The sequence below is a fragment of the Bombina bombina genome, chromosome 2 (genome assembly GCF_027579735.1).
Source record: "Bombina bombina isolate aBomBom1 chromosome 2, aBomBom1.pri, whole genome shotgun sequence".
Classification (NCBI taxonomy): Eukaryota; Metazoa; Chordata; class Amphibia; order Anura; family Bombinatoridae; genus Bombina; species Bombina bombina.
Genome location: NC_069500.1, coordinates 27,926,835 through 27,951,588, shown reverse-complemented (window position 1 = coordinate 27,951,588; position 24,754 = coordinate 27,926,835). Strand labels below are relative to the sequence as shown.

At 42.7% G+C, this 24,754-nt stretch overlaps 1 protein-coding gene across 3 annotated transcripts in view; it reads right to left on the bottom strand.

The window, feature by feature from the left end:
• Positions 1–24,754, bottom strand: part of CNTFR (ciliary neurotrophic factor receptor) — a 1,195,985-nt gene that overhangs the window by 769,025 nt on the left and 402,206 nt on the right. The window lies entirely within an intron of this gene.

Sequence of the window (24,754 nt, the reverse complement as noted above, 5' to 3'; positions counted from 1 at the left end):
CGGGGTCACAGCTTTAAGGGATTGATATAAGTTGGGAAGTATGCCCGCTTCCTGCCCGAAGCCCCTCAGGGTCACAGCTTTAAGGGATTGATATATGTTGGGAAGTATGCCCGCTTCCTGCCCGAAGCCCCTCAGGGTCACAGCTTTAAAGGGATTGATATAAGTTTGGAAGTATGCCCACTTCGCATCTGAAGCCCCTCGGGGTCACAGCTTTATGGATTGATATGAGTTGGGAAGTATGCCCGCTTCCCGCCTGAAGCCCCTCGGGGTCACAGCTTTAAGGGATTGATATAAATTGGGAAGTATGCCCGCTTCCCGCCTGAAGCCCCTCGGGGTCACAGCTTTAAGGGATTGATATAAGTTGGGAAGTATGTCCACTTCCTGCCTGAAGCCCCTCGGGGTCACAGCTTTAAGGGATTGATATAAGTTGGGAAGTATGCCCGCTTCCCGCCTGAAGCCCCTCGGGGTCACAACTTTAAGGGATTGATATGAGTTGGGAAGTATGTCCCATTCCTGCCTGAAGCCCCTCGGGGTCACAGCTTTAAGGGATTGATATAAGTTGGGAAGTATGCCCGCTTCCTGACTGAAGCCCCTCGGGGTCACAGCTTTAAGGGATTGATATAAGTTGGGAAGTATGTCCACTTCCTGCCTGAAGCCCCTCGGGGTCACAGCTTTAAGGGATTGATATAAGTTGGGAAGTATGCCCGCTTCCTGCCTGAAGCCCCTCGGGGTCACAACTTTAAGGGATTGATATGAGTTGGGAATTATGTCCGCTTCCTGCCTGAAGCCCCTCGGGGTCACAGCTTTAAGGGATTGATATGAGTTGGGAAGTATGCCCGCTTCCTGACTGAAGCCCCTCGGGGTCACAGCTTTAAGGAATTGATATGAGTTGGGAGAAATGCCTGCTTCCTAACTGAAGCCCCTCTGCTCACGCCTTTAAGGGATTGATATGAGTTAGGAAGTATGTCTGCATCCCGTCTGAAGCCCCCTCTGGGTCACGGCTTTAAGGAATTGATATAAGTTGGGAAGTATGTCCGCTTCCTGCCTAAAGCCCCTCGGGGTCACAGCTTTAAGGGATTGATATAAATTGGGAAGTGTGCCCGCTTCCTACCTGAAGCCCCTCGGGGTCACAGCTTTAAGGTATTGATATAAATTGGAAAGTATGCCCGCTTCCTGCCTTAAGCCCCTCGGAGTCACAGATTTAAGGGATTGATATAAATTGGGATGTTTGCCCGCTTCCTGCCTGAAGCCCCTCGGGGTCACAGCTTTAAGGGATTGATATAAATTGGAAAGTATGCCCGCTTCCTGCCTTAAGCCCCTCGGAGTCACAGATTTAAGGGATTGATATAAATTGGGATGTTTGCCCGCTTCCTGCCTGAAGCCCCTCGGGGTCACAGATTTAAGGGATTGATATAAATTGGGAAGTATGCCCGCTTCCTGCCTGAAGCCGCTCGGGGTCACAGCTTTAAGGGATTGATATGAGTTGGGAAGTATACTTGCTTCCTGCCTGAAGCCCCTCGGGGTCAAAGCTTTAAGGGATTGATATAAATTGGGAAGTATGCCCGCTTCCTGACTGAAGCCCCTCTGGGTCACAGCATTAAGCGATTGATATAAGTTGCTTGCATCCCGTCTGAAGCCCCCTCTGGGTCATGGCATTAAGGGATTGACCCATCTCTGTCCAGACTCCAGACATGCCCATAATCCCAACCCTTGCAGAATATAAAACAGTTCCTATATAATATATAAAAACTACTTTTTAGATATGCAGTAAAAATAGTAAAATATAGATATTTCTAGAGCAGTGAAACTACCAGGATGGAGAATGTAATACATTTCTTTTTTTAAATATGTTAAAGGGATAGAAAGGTCAAAAATGAATCAAAAGAGCTGCATCTTTGCTATAAACTTTCATTAGCTAAAATGCTTCTAGTAAAAGCTATTAATGTTTTTCAGTGGCATATGCACATATCCTGTGAAGGCCTCGTGCACCCCTATTCATACACCACTCTTGCTCAGAGAGTCACAAATTATGTCTTTAGCAGCAAAACAACCAATGGTGTTTGAATCCTGGTGCACAGGGTATTACAGGATATGCCGCAGAAAAACTTTAACTTGAAGTGTTTTTGCTAATGAAAGTACATTGCATTAATGCTTATATTTCAAATTGAAATGCACACTTCATTTTTTACCTCTCTATACCTTTAAGTAAATAAGAGCAGTAAAGATTATTAAAGGGACATTGTAAACAAATATTTTGGGCTAGATTACGAGTGGAGCGCTGTAGTTTGTGTGCAAGAGATGCCGTTTTTTCTTGGCCGTTTGAGTAGAAGTTAAATTCCACTCGTATTACACGTTGAAGGTAAATGCAAACGCGATTTATGCTAGAATGATTACTGCGACCTCAGACATCAAAATACATGTAAAATACATAAAAATACGTAAAAATACAGTTACACTCATAATAGTGGCTGATAAAAATTATAAAAAAAAATTGCATTAAAAAGTTATACGGACTCAGACATGAGGTCTCAGGTGTTAGATAAAAAAAGAACAGCAAAGGGCTTTAATATGGAGATGCACACACATATACGTCTAAATATATGTGCAGGATATTGAATTATGAAATAAAATAAAAAATAACTGATACTGCGGGATTCATTTTGTCCCTTCGCATACTGCAATGTATTATATAACAATATGTTTAAAACACAGGTTTATTAAAGGAAAATTACATTTTCTCCCCAATCACAGGTTAGTGCCTGAGTTTTCCATATATTACACACAGCCAGATAGGATACATTGGGTAGAAAGCTACATAAAAACTGCACTGATACGTCAGATCAAAAACATTGTCGAACAGAATATAATGCTGTTTGATTTATCGCTGATGAAACAATCCTGTTGCTTTAAAGTGTTTTGTTTTGCCTGATATATTACACATAGGCAACACAGATCACAGGCGCTGGCGAATTTGACAAATTAGATGCTCAGAACTGCATGAAGACAAATGACTGAATAGGCTTCCTCGAGGCATCTCTCCCCGTGTTTGGTTAGAAAATGTACCTGTATATAAGACGCTGTCGCTCCTTCGTACTCAAAAAGAAGGAATGGAAATGACATTTTATAGTGCATACAAAACAAATAAATGAATATAAAAGAAAAAGAAAATACATTAGAGCATTGTATTATTCTTATTCTTACACTGATGCTTGCAAAGGGGTTAAAAACATGAAAACAAAATTTATGCTTAACTGATAAATTAATTTATTTCATGTGGTGAGAGCCCATGAGCCATTACTCCTGGGATTCAACTCCTGGCCACTAGGAGGCGGCAAAGTTCCCAAAGCACTTAATCCTTCCCACCTCTCTGGTATTCTAGTCTGATGTATAGCCAAAGTAGAAAGGTAGGAAAGGACAAAGTAGGGAAAATGAGGTGCAAACTAAAACTGCTGCCAGGAAAAAATAGTTACGTACAAAATTAAAATGAGAGGGTCTTGTGGCCTCTCACCACTATAAAAGACATTAATTGATTAGGTAAAAGGTTACATTTTGTTTTCTTTCCTAAGGTGGTAAGATACCATGAGCCATTACTCCTGGGAACAAATACCCAAGCTGTGGCGTCCACGAGTAATTGGGTGGGACATTTTTTTTAGGCAGGCACCTAATTACCAGACACTGATGCCTGAAGGACTTTCCTACCAAACACAATGAAACGGTAGACTTTAGGGAAAGTACGTTACTGCCTAGCAAATTAATTCAATAGAATTCTCATTCTTGAAAATCCAAAAAGCAGAAACGGTTCTAGAAAAAGTAGCAATGGCGCATAATAAATACACGATGCATAAGCCTTAGGGGACAATTATCTAAACCTCACCTGATCAGACATGGTTTTTCACCCCGACCCTTGCAGGGGATGCCCTGGTGGAATTATCTTAAAAAAGAGGCAGACCCTGCGAGTGGAGAGATGTCTCCTATTGAATTTAAAGGGACACTCAAGTCAAAATAATATTTTATGATTCGGAAAGAGAATATATTTGTAAGACACTTTCCAATTTACTTCCATTATCGAATTTTGCAAAGTCTTTTTATATTCACATTTTCTGGGGAACAAGATCCTACTGAACATGTGCACAAGCGCAAAGGGTATACATATACTAGTCTGTGATTGGCTGCTGTCAGTAACATGATATAGGGGGCCGGAGAATGGGGAAAAAACATAAATTATGCTTACCTGATAATTTAATTTCCATCGAGGGGAGGAGAGTCCACGGCTTTATTCATTACTATTGGGAATTAAGAACCTGGCCACCAGGAGGAGGCAAAGACACCCCAGCCAAAGGCTTACCTCATTTCCCTCATCCCCCAGTCATTCTGCCAAGGGAACCAGGAACAGTAGGAGAAATATCAGGGTATAAAAAGGTGCCAGAAGATGAATAAATTTAGGTCCGCTCCATGGAGATATGGGCGGGAGCCGTGGACTCTCCTCCCCTCGATGGAAATTAATTTATCAGGTAAGCATAATTTATGTTTTCCATCTAAAGGGGAGAATATACCCAAGCTCTAGAGGACACTGAATGAAACCGGGAGGGTAAAAAGGAGGACCCTAGTCTGAGGGCACAACAGCCTGCAAAACCTTTCTCCCAAAAACAGCTTCCACAGAAGCAAAAACATCAAATTTGTAAAACTTTGTAAAAGTGTGTAAGGAGGACCACGTAGCTGCCTTACAAACTTGCTCCATAGAGGCCTCATTCTTGAAGGCCCAAGACGAAGCCACAGCTCTAGTTGTATAAGCCGTGATCCTCTGAGGAGGCTTATGACCCGCTGTCTCATAAGCTAAACGAATCAAACTCCTCAACCAAAAAGACAAAGAAGAAGCAGAGGCCCTTTGCCCCTTGCGCTTCCCAGAATACAACACAAAAAGAGATGTAGAATCTGAAATCCTTTGTAGCCAGAAGATAGAACTTCAAGGCACGAACCACATCCAGGTTATGAAGTAACCTCTCCTTTGAAGAAGAAGGGTTAGGACACAAAGAAGGAACAAATACTTCCTGATTGATGTTATGGTTAGACACCTTGGGGGAAAACCCCAACCCAGTGCGAAGTACAGCCTTATCTGCATGAAACACCAGATAAGGAGGATCACATTGCAGGGCAGCTTGTTCAGATACTCTGCGTGACGATGCAATAGCTAACAGGAAGAGAACCTCCCAGGACAGATTCTTAATGTCAATGGAATGCATAGGTTCAAACGGAACTCTCTGCCAAACCTTAAGAACTACGTTTAAGCTCCAAGGAGGAGCTGACTGTCTAAAGACAGGCCTGATTCTAGACAGAGTCTGAACGAAAGATTGGCTGTCAGGGAGCTCAGCGAGTCTCCTATGCAACAAAACTGATAATGAAGAAATCTGTCCCTTTAAGGAACTAGCGGCAAGACCCTTCTCCAAACCGTCTTGGAGAAAGGCCAGAATCCTGGATACCTTCACCTTATGCCAAAGATATTCATGCTTCTCACACCAGGACAAGTAAGTCCTCCACACCTTATGGTAAATGCGACGAGTGACTGGCTTCCTTGCCTGAATTGAGTATCAATTACACTGTCAGAAAAGCCTCTCTTGGCTAAGACTAGATCAATCTCCACACAGTCAGCCTCAGAGAATCTAGATTTTGATGTTGAAAGGGGCCCTGCGACAGCAGATCCCTGCGACAGGGTAACCTCCACGATAGAGAGGATCACATCCCCACCAAATCCGCAAACCACCTCCTCCGCTGCCACGAAGGAGCAATCAGAATGGTCGAGGCTCGCTCCTGTTTGATGCATGCCACTACTCGAGGTAGAAGTGGAAGCGGTGGAAAAATGTAAGCTAGGCTGAATCCCCAAGAAACCACTAAGGCATCTATCAGCTCTGCCTGGGGATCCCTGGACCACGACCTGTATCGAGGTAGCTTGCAATTGAGTCTGGACACCATGAGATCTATCTACAGCGTTCCCCATTTGTGACAAATCTCCGAAAACACCTCGGAGTGAAGAGACCATTTCCATGGATGGAAGGATTGTCTGCTGAGAAAGTCTGCTTCCCAGTTGTCCACACCTGGAATGTGAATCGCTGAGAGCGAGCAGTCGTGGGACTCCACCCACTCTAGAATCTGAGACACCTCCCTCATTGCGAGGAAGCTCCTCATACCCCCCTGATAGTTGATGTAAACCACAAGGTAATGTTGTCGGTCTGGAATCTGATGAAACTGACCGACTCCAATAAAGGCCAAGCCTTCAGAGTATTGTAAATCGCTCGTAGTTCTAGGATGTTGATCGGAAGGAAAGACTCCTCCATGGACCACTTTCCTTGTGCCATCCTGGCACCCCAAACAGCTCCCCATCCTGTCAGACTGGCATCTGTGGTCACAATCTCCCAGGACGGTCTCAAGAAGGATGTCCCCATGGACAGTTGCTCCGGACGGATCCACCAAGAGAGGGAGTTCTGAGACTAAGCATCCATGGATATCCGCTGTGATAGATCTGAATGATTGCCATACCACTGTCTCAACATGCACAATTGAAGAGGTCTGAGATGGAACCTGGCAAATGGGATGACATCTATGCTTGACACCATGAGACCTATTACCTTAATACATTGAGCCACTGACAGGCTTGTGGAGGACTGAAGGGCAAGACAGGAGGATGCAAGTTTCCTGCGCCACTGGTCTGTGAGAAATATCCTTATGGACATAGAGTCTATTATCATGCCCAGAAACTCCATACTGTTGCTGGGAACCACAGAACTCTTTCCTGAGTTAATCTTCCAACCATTTGATTTAAGCAAAAGAAGAAGGATGAATTAGGATGTCGTCCAGGTAAGGCGCCACCGCAATGCCCCTGGATCTGGCTACTGCAAGCAGCGCCCCCAGAACCTTCGTGAAGACTCTTGGGGCAGTCACCAGAGCAAAAGGAAGGGCCACAACTAGAAGTGTTGGTCCAGAAATGCAAATCTTAGGAACTTGAAGTGGTTCCTGTGAATTGGAACATAAAGGTAAGAAACTTGTTTAAACACTTTAGGTCCAAAATCGGGTGGAACGTGCCCTCCTTCTTTGGAACCACAAAAAGGGTGTAATAGTACCCTAGACCCCGTTCTGCTAGGGGTACTGGTACGATAACCCAGAGAGAGGCGAGATCTCTCACACACTCTAGAAAGGCCACTCTCTTCTCTGGTCTTGAAGACAGGTTTGACAGGCGGAATCTGCCCTCGGGCAGATTGGCTCTGTACCCTATTCTGTAACCTTGAGAGACAACTTCTAGAACCCAAGGGTCCTGAACGTCCTGCAACCATGCATCTGAGAATTGAGATACTCTGCCCCCTACGTGATCCGAAGACTGGTCAGGGGCCGCCCCTTCATGCCGATTTAGTCTTGGCGGGCTTCTTGTTCTGCTTAGACTTGGTCCAAGATTGAGCCGACTTCCAAGATCCCTTGGACTGATCCACTTTTGTGGTGGGCTGCTGGCGCTGGGCCTTGTCTGCACGAAAGGGACGGAAAGTAGATCCCTTGGGCTTAGTGTTCTTATCTTGTGGTAGGAAAGCTCCCTTGCCTCCTGTAACCGTGGATATGATCCTGGACCGAAGAGGATCTTTCCTTGAAAAGGCAGAGACAACAGCCTCGACCTAAAAGGTCATGTCTGAAGACCAAGATTTTAGCCACAGAGCCATGAACGCTAAAACAGGCGAATAATTTGCATATTGGCATTACAGATTAAAGAATTGGCAACCTTCAGCGTCTTAATCTTCTCCTGTATCTCGTCGATGGATGTCTCCCCTTTGACCATTTCAAACAGGGATTCACACCAATATGTAACAGCTCCGGCGACTGCCGCAACAGCCGCTGCTGGCTGAAAAACAAACCCTGTGTGCTGAAACATCTTTCTCAACATGTTTTCCAGCTTTTTATCCATGGGCTCTTTAAATGACAAACTATCATCGAGTGGAATAGTTGTCCACTTTGCGAGCGTACAGATAGCCCCATCCACCTTGGGAATGGTCCCCCACAGCTCAAGCTGTGACAATGTCCTATAAGACAAGGGGAAGAGTCGCCAAATAGTGTGACAACGTAACAGATACAATCTGAAGGAAAGAGGAACAAATATGTACTAACAAAACGCGCACACCCAGTGCAATAACTAATAGATCGAGGCTTCAGAGCCGCTCGGCTGACTCGGGTGATCAGGCAGGACACCTGGATAACCACGGAACTCCTCTCCAATGACGTATCTCCACCTGAGCTGAACGTAGCCAGTAGAAAAACAGAATTTATGTTTACCTGATAAATTACTTTCTCCAACGGTGTGTCCGGTCCACGGCGTCATCCTTACTTGTGGGATATTCTCTTCCCCAACAGGAAATGGCAAAGAGCCCAGCAAAGCTGGTCACATGATCCCTCCTAGGCTCCGCCTACCCCAGTCATTCGACCGACGTTAAGGAGGAATATTTGCATAGGAGAAACCATATGATACCGTGGTGACTGTAGTTAAAGAAAATAAATTATCAGACCTGATTAAAAAACCAGGGCGGGCCGTGGACCGGACACACCGTTGGAGAAAGTAATTTATCAGGTAAACATAAATTCTGTTTTCTCCAACATAGGTGTGTCCGGTCCACGGCGTCATCCTTACTTGTGGGAACCAATACCAAAGCTTTAGGACACGGATGAAGGGAGGGAGCAAATCAGGTCACCTAAATGGAAGGCACCACGGCTTGCAAAACCTTTCTCCCAAAAAATAGCCTCAGAAGAAGCAAAAGTATCAAACTTGTAAAATTTGGTAAAAGTGTGCAGTGAAGACCAAGTCGCTGCCCTACATATCTGATCAACAGAAGCCTCGTTCTTGAAGGCCCATGTGGAAGCCACAGCCCTAGTGAAATGAGCTGTGATTCTTTCAGGAGGCTGCCGTCCGGCAGTCTCGTAAGCCAATCTGATGATGCTTTTAATCCAAAAAGAGAGAGAGGTAGAAGTTGCTTTTTTGACCTCTCCTGTTACCAGAATAAACAACAAACAAGGAAGATGTTTGTCTAAAATCCTTTGTAGCATCTAAATAGAATCTTAGAGCGCGAACAACATCCAAATTGTGCAACAAACGTTCCTTCTTCGAAACTGGTTTCGGACACAAAGAAGGCACGACTATCTCCTGGTTAATGTTTTTGTTAGAAACAACTTTTGGAAGAAAACCAGGTTTAGTACGTAAAACCACCATATCTGCATGGAACACCAGATAAGGAGGAGAACACTGCAGAGCAGATAATTCTGAAACTCTTCTAGCGGAAGAAATTGCAGCTAAAAACAAAACTTTCCAAGATAATAACTTAATATCAACGGAATGTAAGGGTTCAAACGGAACCCCCTGAAGAACTGAAAGAACTAAGTTGAGACTCCAAGGAGGAGTCAAAGGTTTGTAAACAGGCTTGATTCTAACCAGAGCCTGAACAAAGGCTTGAACATCTGGCACAGCTGCCAGCTCTTTGTGAAGTAACACAGACAAGGCAGAAATCTGTCCCTTCAAGGAACTTGCAGATAATCCTTTCTCCAATCCTTCTTGAAGAAAGGATAGAATCCTAGGAATCTTTACCTTGTCCCAAGGGAATCCTTTAGATTCACACCAACAGATATATTTGTTCCATATTTTGTGGTAAATTTTTCTAGTTACAGGCTTTCTGGCCTGAACAAGAGTATCAATAACAGAATCTGAGAACCCTCGCTTTGATAAGATCAAGCGTTCAATCTCCAAGCAGTCAGCTGGAGTAGGACCAGATTCGGATGTTCGAACGGACCTTGAACAAGAAGGTCTCGTCTCAAAGGTAGCTTCCATGGTGGAGCCGATGACATATTCACCAGATCTGCCTACCAAGTCCTGCGTGGCCACGCAGGAGCTATCACGATCACCTACGCCCTCTCCTGATTGATCCTGGCTACCAGCCTGGGGATGAGAGGAAACGGCGGGAATACATAAGCTAGGTTGAAGGTCCAAGGTGCTACTAGTGCATCTACTAGAGTCGCCTTGGGATCCCTGGATCTGGACCCGTAGCAAGGAACCTTGAAGTTCTGACGAGAGGCCATCAGATCCATGTCTGGAATGCCCCACAGTTGAGTGATTTGGGCAAAGAGTTCCGGATGGAGTTCCCACACCCCCGGATGCAATGTCTGACGACTCAGAAAATCCGCTTCCCAAGTTTCCACTCCTGGGATGTGGATTGCAGACAGGTGGCAGGAGCAAGTCTCCGCCCATTGAATGATTTTGGTCACTTCTTCCATCGCCAGGGAACTCCTTGTTCCCCCCTGATGGTTGATGTACGCAACAGTCGTCATGTTGTCTGATTGAAACCGTATGAACTTGGCCCTCGCTAGCTGAGGCCAAGCCTTGAGAGCATTGAATATCGCTCTCAGATCCAGAATATTTATCGGTAGAAGAGATTCTTCCCGAGACCAAAGACCCTGAGCTTTCAGGGATCCCCAGACCGCGCCCCAGCCCATCAGACTGGCGTCGGTCGTGACAATGACCCACTCTGGTCTGCGGGAGGTCACCCCTTGTGACAGGTTGTCCAGGGACAGCCACCAACGGAGTGAGTCTCTGGTCCTCTGATTTACTTGTATCTTCGGAGACAAGTCTGTATAGTCCCCATTCCACTGACTGATCATACACAATTGAAATGGTCTTAGATGAATGCGCGCAAAAGGAACTATGTCCATTGCCGCTACCATCAAACCTATCACTTCCATGCACTGCGCTATGGAAGGAAGAGGAACGGAAGGAAGTATCCGACAAGAGTTTAGAAGTTTTGTTTTTCTGGTCTCTGTCAGAAAAATCCTCATTTCTAAGGAGTCTATTATTGTTCCCAAGAAGGGAACTCTTGTCGACGGAGATAGAGAACTCTTTTCCGTGAGATCTGAGAAAGGCCAGGACTATGTCCGTGTGAGCCTTTGCTAGAGGAAGGGACGACGCTTGAATCAGAATGTCGTCCAAGTAAGGTACTACAGCAATGCCCCTTGGTCTTAGCACCACCAGAAGGGACCCCAGTACCTTTGTGAAAATCCTTGGAACAGTGGCTAATCCGAAAGGAAGCGCCACGAACTAGTAATGCTTGTCCAGGAATGCGAACCTTAGGAACCGATGATGTTCCCTGTGGACAGGAATATGTAGATACGCATCCTTTAAATCCACCGTGGTCAAGAATTGACCTTCCTGGATGGAAGGATTGTTCGAATGGTTTCCATTTTGGACGATGGAACCTTGAGAAACTTGTTTAGGATCTTGAGATCTAAGATTGGTCTGAACGTTCCCTCTTTTTTGGGAACTACGAACAGATTGGAGTAGAACCCCATCCCTCGTTCTTTTAATGGAACAGGATGAATCACTTCCAGAAGATAACCTTGGAAGACTATTTCTAGCGCCCAAGGATCCAGAACATCTCTTGCCCAAGCCTGAGTGAAGAGAGAGAGTCTGCCCCCCACCAAATCCTGTCCCGGAATGGGGGCCCGCATCTCATGCTGTCTTGGGAGCAGTGGCAGTTTTCTTGGCCTGCTTTCCTTTGTTCCAGCCTTGCCTTGGTCTCCAGGCTGGATTGGCTTGAGAAGTATTACCCTCCTGCTTAGAGGACGTAGCACTTGGGGCTGGTCCGTTTCTGTGAAAGGGACGAAAATTAGGTTTATTTTTGGCCTTGAAAGACCTATTCTGAGGAAGGGCGTGGCCCTTGCCCCCAGTGATATCAGAGATAAACTCTTTCAAGTCAGGGCCAAACAGAGTTTTCCCCTTGAAAGGAATGTCAAACAATTTGATCTTGGAAGACGCATCCGCTGACCAAGATTTTAACCAAAGCGCTCTGCGCGCCACAATAGCAAACCCAGAATTTTTCGCCGCTTACCTAGCCAATTGCAAGGTGGCGTCTAGGGTGAAAGAATTAGCCAATTTAAGAGCACGAATTCTGTCCATAATCTTCTCATAAGAAGAAGAATTACTAATAATCGCCTTTTCTAGCTCATCGCACCAGAAACACGCGGCTGTAGTGACAGGGACAATGCATGCAATTGGTTGTAGAAGGTAACCTTGCTGAACAAACATCTTTTTTAGCAAACCTTCTAATTTTATATCCATAGGATCTTGGAAAGCACAACTATCTTCTATGGGTATAGTGGTGCGCTTGTTTAGAGTAGAAACCGCCCCCTCGACCTTGGGGACTGTCTGCCATAAGTCCTTTCTGGGGTCGACTATAGGAAACAATTTTTTAAATATGGGGGGAGGTACAAAAGGTACACCGGGCCTGTCCCATTCTTTATTAACAATGTACGCCACCCGCTTGAGTATAGGAAAAGCTTCGGGGGGCCCCGGGACCTCTAGGAACTTGTCCATTTTACATAGTGTTTCTGGAATGACCAGATAATCACAATCATCCAACTTGGATAACACCTCCTTAAGCAGAGCGCGGAGATGTTCCAACTTAAATTTAAAAGTAATCACATCAGGTTCAGCTTGTTGAGAAATTTTTCCTGAATCTGAAATTTCTCCCTCAGACAAAACCTCCCTGGCCCCCTCAGACTGGTGTAGGGGCCCTTCAGAAACAATATCATCAGCGTCCTCATGCTCTTCAGTATTTTCTAAAACAGAGCAGTCGCGCTTTCGCTGATAAGTGGGCATATTGGCTAAAATGTTTTTGATAGAATTATCCATTACAGCCGTTAATTGTTGCATAGTAAGGAGTATTGGCGCGCTAGATGTACTAGGGGCCTCCTGTATGGGCAAAACTGGTGTAGACGAAGGAGGGGATGATGCAGTACCATGCTTACTCCCCTCACTTGAGGAATCATCTTGGGCATCATTTTTACTAAAAAAATTTATGACATAAATCTTTAAATGAGAAGGAACCTTGGCTTCCCCACAGTCAGAACACAATCTATCTGGTAGTTCAGACATGTTAAACAGGCATAAACTTGATAACAAAGCACAAAAAACGTTTTAAAATAAAACCGTTACTGTCACTTTAAATTTTAAACTGAACACACTTTATTACTGCAATTGCGAAAAAGTATGAAGGAATTGTACAAAATTCACCAAAATTTCACCACAGTGTCTTAAAGCCTTAAAAGTATTGCACACCAAATTTGGAAGCTTTAACCCTTAAAATAACGGAACCGGAGCCGTTTTTATATTTAACCCCTTTACAGTCCCTGGAATCTGCTTTGCTGAGACCCAACCAAGCCCAAAGGGGAATACGATACCAAATAATGCCTTCAGAAAGACTTTTCTATGTATCAGAGCTCCACACACATGCAGCTGCATGTCATGCTGTTCTCAAAAACAAGTGCGCCATACCGGCGCGAAAATGAGGCTCTGACTATGATTAGGGAAAGCCCCAATAGAATAAAGTGTCTAAAACAGTGCCTGCCGATATTATTTTACAAAAAATACCCAGATTAAATGATTCCTCAAGGCTAAATATGTGTAAATATGATCGATTTAGCCCAGAAAATGTCTACAGTCTTAATAAGCCCTTGTGAAGCCCTTATTTACTGTGTGAATAAAAATGGCTTACCGGATCCCATAGGGAAAATGACAGCTTCCAGCATTACATCGTCTTGTTAGAATGTGTCATACCTCAAGCAGCAAAAGACTGCTCACTGTTCCCCCAACTGAAGTTAATTCCTCTCAACAGTCCTGTGTGGAACAGCCATGGATTTTAGTAACGGTTGCTAAAATCATTTTCCTCATACAAACAGAAATCTTCATCTCTTTTCTGTTTCAGAGTAAATAGTACATACCAGCACTATTTTAAAATAACAAACTCTTGATTGAATAATAAAAACTACAGTTAAACACTAAAAAACTCTAAGCCATCTCCGTGGAGATGTTGCCTGTACAACGGCAAAGAGAATGACTGGGGTAGGCGGAGCCTAGGAGGGATCATGTGACCAGCTTTGCTGGGCTCTTTGCCATTTCCTGTTGGGGAAGAGAATATCCCACAAGTAAGGATGACGCCGTGGACCGGACACACCTATGTTGGAGAAAAGTAGCACCTACGATAGGTCTACTTGAACAATATAAAATAGGTTGTAACCAAAGAGCAAGGTATGATGGCTTAAAAAGTTTTATTTTAATTTTAATAACAGTAGGTTGCACAGCAACGCGTTTCTCTGCCATAGTGCCGTTTCATCAGACTGTTGTTCATTGATATATTATTATATAGATATAGGTTTTAAATGTATATTTTGCTGGTGCACCTCTTATATCTAGTATCAGTGCTCTATTTTTGTAGGCATATTTTTTTTAAATTAGGGTATTAAGTATTTTGTCACAACCTCGCCACCTTTTTACTTACGGGAAAAAAAACCGTGAGAACTGTAGGGCAGAATTACGCTGGGATTTGAGAGAAAATTTCATACACGGCCATAGAACAACGCCAATGTTCAGTCCATTTTACGAATAAACAACAATTATGCTTTGTATTTTGTACTTAGAACAAATTGTTATGTGTTTTTTGCACATCCACTGTACTTAAATAAATTATAATTTACACTGTGTGTATTTAATACAATTTATTCCTGTGTAATTTACAAATAAATTTTAATTTTTTATAAAATATGATTTTTGGTGAACAATTTTGTTACAATTTTTGATGCACCTAAACAATACAATTTTTTGCTACATATTTTTGTTTGAATAGTTAAATAATTTGTTTTGTAGGATTTTTAAATTACAAATTTAATTGAGCACTTTTGTAATGTAGTTATCTCCTTCCCATACGAAAATGCAGTAAACGCCCCTTTGTGAGACCCCCTGTTTTCAGGGTAAAATACCACCTGGGAAATTGAGGGACTACACACATTATTTAAGATTTCTTAAATATTCTCACCAGCCCAGAGACCTTAACCTTTTCCGGTCCTATAAATTTTGAATAAGTGCGCCAGCAGGTCTTATTTACTTTATTTTAGTACCATCAGCCTTAGGGATACAGATGGGAAAGTATGCAGTGCTATTTTATTATGGGAAAGTGTGTATATATTATACTATAATGTGACACATCAGAGACAGCAGATTGATAAATAGGCTCAGCATATCCATGCACACAGCGCCAGATCCCTCGCACACAATACTTAGAGGGTTTAACCTATCCATCTGACAGGGTTGGGCTGCCAGGCTCCTCCCTCCCGGTCTTATATTTCTCCCCATTTAGGGACAGCGGGGAATCTCTGGCTGATGCTGATTGCTGAGCCTGGCGTGCTGTTGCAATGAGGCTGCTGGTCAGTGCCAGTCTGTGCCTGGCCCTGGCCGCCCTAGCCCTCCTAGCTCAGGTGTACATGTAACCTGGGTCATTCCACTTGCCCCCCGGCTTCCTGCAACGGTCCGTCTCGTACCCGCGATTGGTGAACAGCGCCACATCTAGCCTAGCTATGGCGCTGTGCACCGATCACTGGTAAGAGACAGATGCCCACAGGCACAGGGACCGCTGCAGGAAGCCGGGGGGCAAATGGAATGACCCAGGTAGCATGTACACCCCAGGCCAGCACCTGGCCCTCCGCAGCAGGCTCCATAGGAGTGCACGGTTAGAGGAGCTTACCCCCCGGGGAGTCCGCCTCATTTCAAGGGTGGGGGACCCAAACACGGGGGAAAGGATCCGGAGCTTGCCCCCTGCTCGACCCTACCTGGTGGAAGATTCTGAATGCAGCCGCCGATTTAACTCCACCATGTCAGGGCTATGGAGGAAATGTCACTGGGAACTTAGGCACCTTAGAGGGAACATCTCGTAATATATCCGACATTGGACCACAAGCGGTAAACCCTTTGTCGAATATATTCCGATATAGGACCGGAAAGGATTACGATAATCAGCCCCTTAGTTTGAATATAAGACCTTTTAAAAATGGCAGCTACACTCAGTTACAAAGGAACAGTAGAGGAATTAAAAAAGGGAAATAGCCCAGTTACTAATTCAGTGCACAAAAAACATAAAATACGCAGACTTCCCCTCACATTGCCAAACGGTTAAATCCCTTTTACTGTATATATATATAACAGAGGGTATAAGGTTGCGTTGAGATTAAAGTCTCAGGAAATAGCTGAAAAACAATAAAACAGCTGTTACCATTTACTAAAGTTTTAATAATTACTAGACTAAGTATAAAATGTCTATGTAATAAAGGTAGAATTAGTGAGTGGGCTATGTAAGTGCAAGAAACTGCTGCAATTAGCTCAGATGCAGCCAATCGACCGTGCATTGTGACTGCAGAAAAGGCTTCTTCCGGTGAGAGCCCATCCAGTGCTGTGTACGTCACATGAGAGGGTCTATGTAAGGAGTATATCGACAACCCAACAGGAGTAGGCTAGGGGACCCTGAAACACCGGTGGCATGCTTGTGACAGAGTTAGTCCCTACCCAATACTCCAATCTCCCCTCTGTCACTTAGTAAAAGCTCTCGGGGGGAGAATGGGCCTCAAATCATTTTGAGGATCCCACTCAATGAAGAATCTGAAGCACCTCAATTCCTTACCTTCCTCATATACAGGCAAAGAAAAGACTAAATACGAGAGGGGCGGGAGGGATTAAGGTATATGAAACCCAAATTGTTCTTTCATGATTCAGACAAAGCATTAAAGGGACAGTCTGCTCCAGAATTGTTATTGTTTAAAAAGATAGATATTCCCTTTATTACTCATTCTCCAGCTTTGCACAACCAACACAGTTATATTAATACACTTTTTACCACTGTGATTACCTTGTATCCAAGCCTCTGCAGACTGCCCCCTTATTTTGGTTCTTTTGACAGACTTGCATTTTAGCCAATCAGTGCTGACTCCTATATCACTATGAAATAACGCCCTCTAGCTGTGAAAAACTGTCAAAATGCATTTAGATAAGAGGCGGCCTTCAAGGGACTAGAAATTAGCATATGAGCCCACCTAGGTTTAGCTTTGAACTAAGAATACCAAGAGAACAAATCAAATGTGATGATAAAAGTAAATTAGAAAGTTGTTTAAAATGACATACCCTATCTGAATCATAAAAGTTTAATTCTGACTAGACTGTCCATTTAAGCAAGTTTCTAATTTATTCCTATTATCGATTTGTTTTATTTGTTTTCATTCTCTTGGTATCTTTATTTGAAAAAAACAGGAATGTAAGCATAGGCTACATTTAGCCATCAATCAGCACGTGCTTCCCTGGTACTGAACCAAAAATGGTCCGGGTCCTAAGCGTACATTCCTGATTTTTAAATAAAGATACTAAGAGAATGAAGTAAAGTTAATAATAGAAGTAAATTAGAAAATTGCATGCTCTATCTGAATCCCGTCATATCCCTTTAAGTTCTCTTAGAGCTTTGGAAATATTTGCCTCCTCCTAGTGGCCAGGAGTTGAATCCCAGGAGTAATGGCTTGTGGACTCTCACCACCTTATGAATGAAAACAAAAATAAAGTTAGCTCCAGAGCAGCAATGCACTAGTGGGAGCTAGATGATCACATTTGTAAACCAATGACAAGAGGCATATGTGTGTCTGTAATATTCCACAACAAATTGTTTGCAGTAAATCAGCATCTATGAAGATGTTTATTAATGATTTATTTTTATTTTTTTAATTAGAGAGGAGATTGGGGACGAGGCTCAGTCACCAAGTCTACATAAGCTTAATGTATTTATACAGTTGAGAAAGTGTGTTAATTAAGCTCCTGACATGTTCAAGATTAAGCAGGAAAAGTTAAAGTCAGTTTTATTCTGTTAAAACGGTGTATGAACATTTTAAATGTAACATCACTGAGATCAGGGAGAAGCACTGCTGCCGGCACAAGACAGCTGAAACATAAGGCTGGATCACATTCTAACACACAGTAGAATTGTGTAATATTATTTTACCTTGCACTACAGTTCCCAGGATTCTGTCTTATTACAGCAAGGCAATCGCACTGGTATAAACGCATTTAAACAAAGTCGTATTTTACATAGCAACCTAATGATTTAAGATGGGTTCCCTGGTATATCTAAGGTTTCAGAAAAAAAAGCCATCTGCAGAAATATTCCAAGAGGAAAAGATTAAAATGTGTTTACCATTCAGTGCTGTGCAATAAGGCAACACCTTACAAATATATTTTACTAATATATAATTATGTATTTTTACAAGTATTTGGTCACATTCATTTCTATTCTACATTACACATGTAATATGTAAAGGTTCAGATAACCTTTTGTGTGCGTTGGATTATATTAGATATAACACACTGTTTAGCCTAATCCATTTTATTTCTGTCCTATGACCAACAAGCAGAAAAACTATGTATTCTTTTCAGAACAAAATAAAAATAATAAAAAAATACATTCTGAAATAGCTTTTTAGGTGCAAAAAATGAGTGTGTGTTAAAATAAAATATTTTATTTTGTTTAAGGGACAGTATTCGCCAATTGTCATATAACTGCTTGTAATATACACTACTATAAAGAAGAATATGCACAGATACTGATCTAAAAATCCAGTATAAAACCGTTTAAAAACTTACTTAGAAGCTCCCAGTTTAGCTCTCTTGAAAAGGTTAGACTGGGACACCCACTAAATTGGGCTGAAAAGAAAAAAGAGCAGACCCCCCTTCCCCTGCATATGAAAAGACCATTAAAACAAACAGGAGCAAGCTGGAGTTGGTAGACAAGAGTCTACTTGGTTCCTGTGCCACTCCAAATGAGAATATGGCTGGTAATCTAATAAGGATCAATCATACATGGGTAGTCCCAATCAATGGCCATAAACCCCTCTTGAGAGGGTGAATGGGGATATCTGAAGTATTTAACTCTGACTATGAAGGAATTAATCACATCGTAAAATATTAAAACACAACATATTTTAATCTATAATGTTTTTTAAATGCTTTACAACTACAGTAAAGTGTTCTATAGTACTTGACCAAGACATCACATGCTGCAGTAATATTGCAGTATGATTAAGGGCTGCCGTATTATGGAGTCACATACTGCTGTAACAAGCCAGCACACCAAGAGATGATGCCATTAAGTGCTCACTTGTGTTGGGTGAGTAGGTGCTTCATTAAGCCAGCTGTTCTGTGCCATTCTGTGACCTTCCCGTCTGGTTTGTAAACAACAGTGCCATGTTCTGATTTGCAGGTGAAAGTGAAGCCAATAAACCTAATCAGGCATCACATGGACCTCTGGGGAGAGCAGCTACTGTAGGACTGAACTCAGTTTTATTAAGTTTCAAATAGTAAACCCTTTAAGTCAACTAATTATAACCAAACTCTGGTCATAAAGCATGCAAACAACTAGTACAACAATGTACTGTAGATCTATAGAATTACTCTATCAGGGCATAGGAACAAATGATAAAGTCACGTTGTTTTGCTCAGCTCAGTCATATTCATGTTCTGGAGATAATGCCAGTACCAACGTTTGTCTATGGCTATGGAATTGTATTAGGCATGATATTGTATCAGCAGTAAAAACACTGAACAGAACCAAAATATAAAGATGTCAGTGGTTTCAACTTGTAGGAACAATACGTGACTGGCCCTAAACTGAGAAATCCCACGGTACTATTGCTGGAGACACACATATATAACTTTATTGCCACGTGTAATAAAAAAAAGTTATTTTATTAAACAGAGCAATATTTAGATAAATATATTACTAATGTATTTTTTTTTTTTTTTTATAAATAAAACAAAATATTTACTATAATAATGAATCAGAGCTACTTTTATGTTTCTAAACACAGTAAATACAATAAAACCATAAATATTAGCAAGCTAAAATAAAAATATATATCAATAGAACAAAATATATATATAAAAAATAGAGAAAATATTTGTCTGAAACTTTTTCCCCCTTAATTATAGTTCCATATACCATTTATTCTCAACTATTTTTCATTATGGAAGATGATCCTAGCAGCGCATATAAGTGCATATGGCTAAGAAATAAATCATAACATTATTAGATACTTGAAATCAAGAAAGCCGTTCATTTGAATAACAGCCATTAGCAACGCGAAAACACGAGCAACAGGAAACAAAGCGTAATATTACAAAGCAAGGCATCAAATTCAATACGCTGCACATGGAATTTCAGAGATGCATTAAGATGTCAGATGTGATCCTATACAAACCTATCTTACATCAAAGGAATTTCTTGAATAAAGGACATTTAAGAACACACTTAAAAATGAAAGCTGGCTTTACAAAATGTTTTGATGTCCTTCACAAGGTACTGTGAGATTAATGCTGTGCATCTATTAGTGTTGTTTCCAATGCAATAGAAATGTTCCATCTCAAAAGAGGATATTTTTGAATCTCTGTTATAAAGGTTCTGTACCATTGACCTGATGGTGCTGGTATATATAGAATATTAGTCACTATAGATGCTCCTATTGTGCTTCAGCCCTTGATAGTAACAAGACGTTTCTTCTTTGTCACATTTAAAACAGATAATTTAATATATATTAGTTTGCTTGTTTCCTTTATTCTATTTTTTATATAAATATATGACCAATTATTAAGAATACAAATAAATATATATGCTTGTAAGGGATGTCACTATCCACCAATGAAGCAGTGAGTGTTTGCTTAACAGCCAGTGAGCAATCAGTTCTTAAAGGGACACTAAACCCATTTTTTTTTCTTTCATAATTCAGATAGAGCAGCAATTATAAGCAACTTTCTAATTTACTCATATTATCAATTTCTCTTCGTTCTCTTTCTATCTTTATTTGAAAAGCAGGCATGTAAGCTTAGGAAACGGACCATTTTTAGTTCAGCACCCTGGGTAGTGCTTGCTGATTGGTTGTTACATCTCACCAATCAGCAAGTGCTGCCCAGGGTGCTGATACAAAGATGGGCCAGCTCCTAAACTCAGATTCCTGTTTTTCAAATAAAGATAGCAAGAGAACAAAGAAAAGTTGATAATAGGAATAAATTAGAAAGGTGGTTAAAATCTCAATCTGAATCATGAATAAAAAAAAACCCATAAATTATGCTTACCTGATAATGTCATATCCATCTGTATGAGGAGAGTCCACAGCTTAATTCCTTACTTGTGGGAATACAGAACCTGGCCACCAGGAGGAGGCAAAGACACCCCAGCCAAAGGTTTAAATACCTCCCCCACTCCCCTCATCCCCCAGTCATTCTGCCGAGGGAACAAGGAACAGTAGGAGAAATATCAGGGAATAAATGGTGCCAGAAGAACAAAAAAAAATTGGACCCGCACAACGGAGAACAAGTGCGGGGGCCGTGGACTCTCCTCAAACAGATGGAAATGAAATTATCAGGAAAGCATAATTTATGTTTTCCATCTTAATATGAGTCCACTGCTTCATTCCTTACTTGTGGGAAACATATACCCAAGCTCTAGAGGACACTGAATGAAAACGGGAGGATAAAAGGAGAGACGGACCCTATTCTGAGGGCACCACAGCCTGCAAAACCTTTCTCCCAAAAGCTGCTTCAAATTTGTAAAATTTTGGAAAAGTATGTAAGGAGGACCAGGTAGCTGCTCTACAAATCTGCTCCATTGAAGCCTCATTTTTAAAGGCCCAAGAAGAAGCCACAGCTCTAGTTCAATGAGCCGTAATCCTCTGAGGAGGCTTATGTCCCCCTGTTTCATATGCTAAGCGGATAATGCTCCTCAACCAAAAAGATAGGGCAGTGGCAGAAGCCTTCTGCCCTCTGCGCTTCCCAGAATAGACAACGAACAATGTAGAAGTCTGTCTAAATTCCTTTGTAGCTTGAAGATAGAATTTCAAAGCTCGAACCACATCCAAATTATGAAGTAATTGTTTCTTCGAAGAAGAAGGATTAGGACACAAGGAAGGAACCATGATCTCCTGATTGATGTTGCAATCAGACACCACCTTATGGAGTAATCTCAGCCCAGTGTGAACAGCCTTATCAGCATGAAAAACTAGGTAAGGAGGCTCACATTGCAAGGCCGCCATCTCAGAGACTTTGCGTGCTGAAGTAATAGGCAGTAGAAAAAGAACCTTCCAAGACAGTAACCCCATAAATTATGCTTACCTGATAATGTCATATCCATCTGTATGAGGAGAGTCCACAGCTTCATTCCTTACTTGTGGGAATACAGAACCTGGCCACCAGGAGGAGGCAAAGACACCCCAGCCAAAGGTTTAAATACCTCCCCCACTCCCCTCATCCCCCAGTCATTCTGCCGAGGGAACAAGGAACAGTAGGAGAAATATCAGGGAATAAATGGTGCCAGAAGAACAAAAAAAAATTGGACCCGCACAACGGAGAACAAGTGCGGGGGCCGTGGACTCTCCTCAAACAGATGGAAATGAAATTATCAGGAAAGCATAATTTATGTTTTCCATCTTAATATGAGTCCACTGCTTCATTCCTTACTTGTGGGAAACATATACCCAAGCTCTAGAGGACACTGAATGAAAACAGGAGGATAAAAGGAGAGACGGACCCTATTCTGAGGGCACCACAGCCTGCAAAACCTTTCTCCCAAAAGCTGCTTCAAATTTGTAAAATTTTGGAAAAGTATGTAAGGAGGACCAGGTAGCTGCTCTACAAATCTGCTCCATTGAAGCCTCATTTTTAAAGGCCCAAGAAGAAGCCACAGCTCTAGTTCAATGAGCCGTAATCCTCTGAGGAGGCTTATGTCCCCCTGTTTCATATGCTAAGCGGATAATGCTCCTCAACCAAAAAGATAGGGCAGTGGCAGAAGCCTTCTGCCCTCTGCGCTTCCCAGAATAGACAACGAACAATGTAGAAGTCTGTCTAAATTCCTTTGTAGCTTGAAGATAGAATTTCAAAGCTCGAACCACATCCAAATTATGAAGTAATTGTTCCTTCGAAGAAGAAGGATTAGGACACAAGGAAGGAACCATGATCTCCTGATTGATGTTGCAATCAGACACCACCTTATGGAGTAATCTCAGCCCAGTGTGAACAGCCTTATCAGCATGAAAAACTAGGTAAGGAGGCTCACATTGCAAGGCCGCCATCTCAGAGACTTTGCGTGCTGAAGTAATAGGCAGTAGAAAAAGAACCTTCCAAGACAGTAACTTAATGTCAACCGAATGCATGGGCTCAAACGGAGCCCTCTGCAAAACCTTAAGAACCAAATTTAAACTCCAAGGAGGAGTGGAATGTCTAAACACAGGTATGATTCTGGACAGAGCCTGAACAAAAGACTGAATATCAGGGAGCTCAGAGAGCCTCTTGTGCAATAACATAGCACCGAAAACTGTCCCTTTAAGGAACTTGCAGCAAGTCCCTTCTCCAAGCCGTCCTGGAGAAAGGAAAGAATCCTGGATACCTTGACCTTATGCCATGGGAAACCACGTTCTTCACACCAGAATAAGAAGGTCCTCCACACCTTATGATAGATGCGACGGATGACCGGCTTTCTAGCTTGAATGAGAGTATCAATCACTCTCTCAGAAAAAACCTCTCTTGGCTAGGACTAGGCGTTCAATCTCCACGCAGTCAGCTTCAGAGAATCCAGATTTTGATGAACAAAAGGACCCTGTTCCAGCAGATCCCTGCGACAAGGTAACCTCCATGGAGGAGATGACGATATCCCCACCAGGTCCGCAAACCACATCCTTCGAGGCCATGATGGAGCAACTAGAATAGTCAACCCTTGCTCCTGCTTGATGCGGGCCACTACCCGAGGTAGAAGTAGTAACAGAGGAAAAATGTAAACTAGGTTGAACCCCCAGGGCACTGCTAAGGCATCTATCAGTTCTGCCTGAGGATCCCTGGACCTAGACTCATATTTGGGTAGCTTGGTATTGAGTCTGGACGCCATGAGATCTATCTCCGGCATCCCACATCTGTTGCAAATCTCTGCAAACACTTCGGGATGGAGAGACCATTCCCCCGGGTGAAACAATTGTCTGCTGAGAAAGTCCACTTCCCAGTTGTCCACACCCTGAATGTGGATCACTGACAGCGGGCAGATGTGGTCCTCTGCCCATTCTATAATGCGAGATACTTCACTCATGACTAGGGAGCTGCTCGTTCCCTGATGGTTGATGTAAACCACCGAGGTAATGTTTTCTTATTGGAAACTGATAAACTGGGCCAAGCCTTCAGAGTGTTGAAGATCACTCGAAGTTCCAAAATGTTGATCGGGAGAAGCGATTCCTCTTGAGACCACTGACCCTGTACCTTTTTGGCACCCCAAACAGCTCTCCATCCTGATAGACTTGCGTCCGTAGTCACAATCTACAAGGATGGTCTCAAGAAGGACAGGCAATCTGGACAGAGCCACCAAAAAGAGCGATTCTCGCGACCGGTTGTCCAGAGAAATCTGTTGGAATAGATCCGAGTGATCACTGTTACATTGCCTCAGCATGCACAACTGAAGAGCTCTGAGATAGAACCTGGAATGACATCTATGCTGGACACCATGAGGCCAACTACCTCCATACACCTGGCAACAGATGGTCTGAAGGAGGAGGTCTGGAGGGCAAGACAATTGGAAGTAATCTTGCAATGTCTCTGGTCTGTAAGGAATATCTTCATGAATATGGACTCTATTATTATGCCCAGGAATTCCACTCTGGTACTGGGAACCAAAGAATTATTTCCTAAGTTTATCTTACATCCATGAGATTGAAGAAGTAGCAGAGCTCTTGAATGGTCTTCTGCCAGCTGGCAGGATGGAGCCTGGACCAGGATATCGTCCAAGTATGTTGCTACTGCAATAACTCTGGATCTTGCCACTGCGACCAGAGCACCTAGAACCTTCGTAAAGACTCTTAGGGC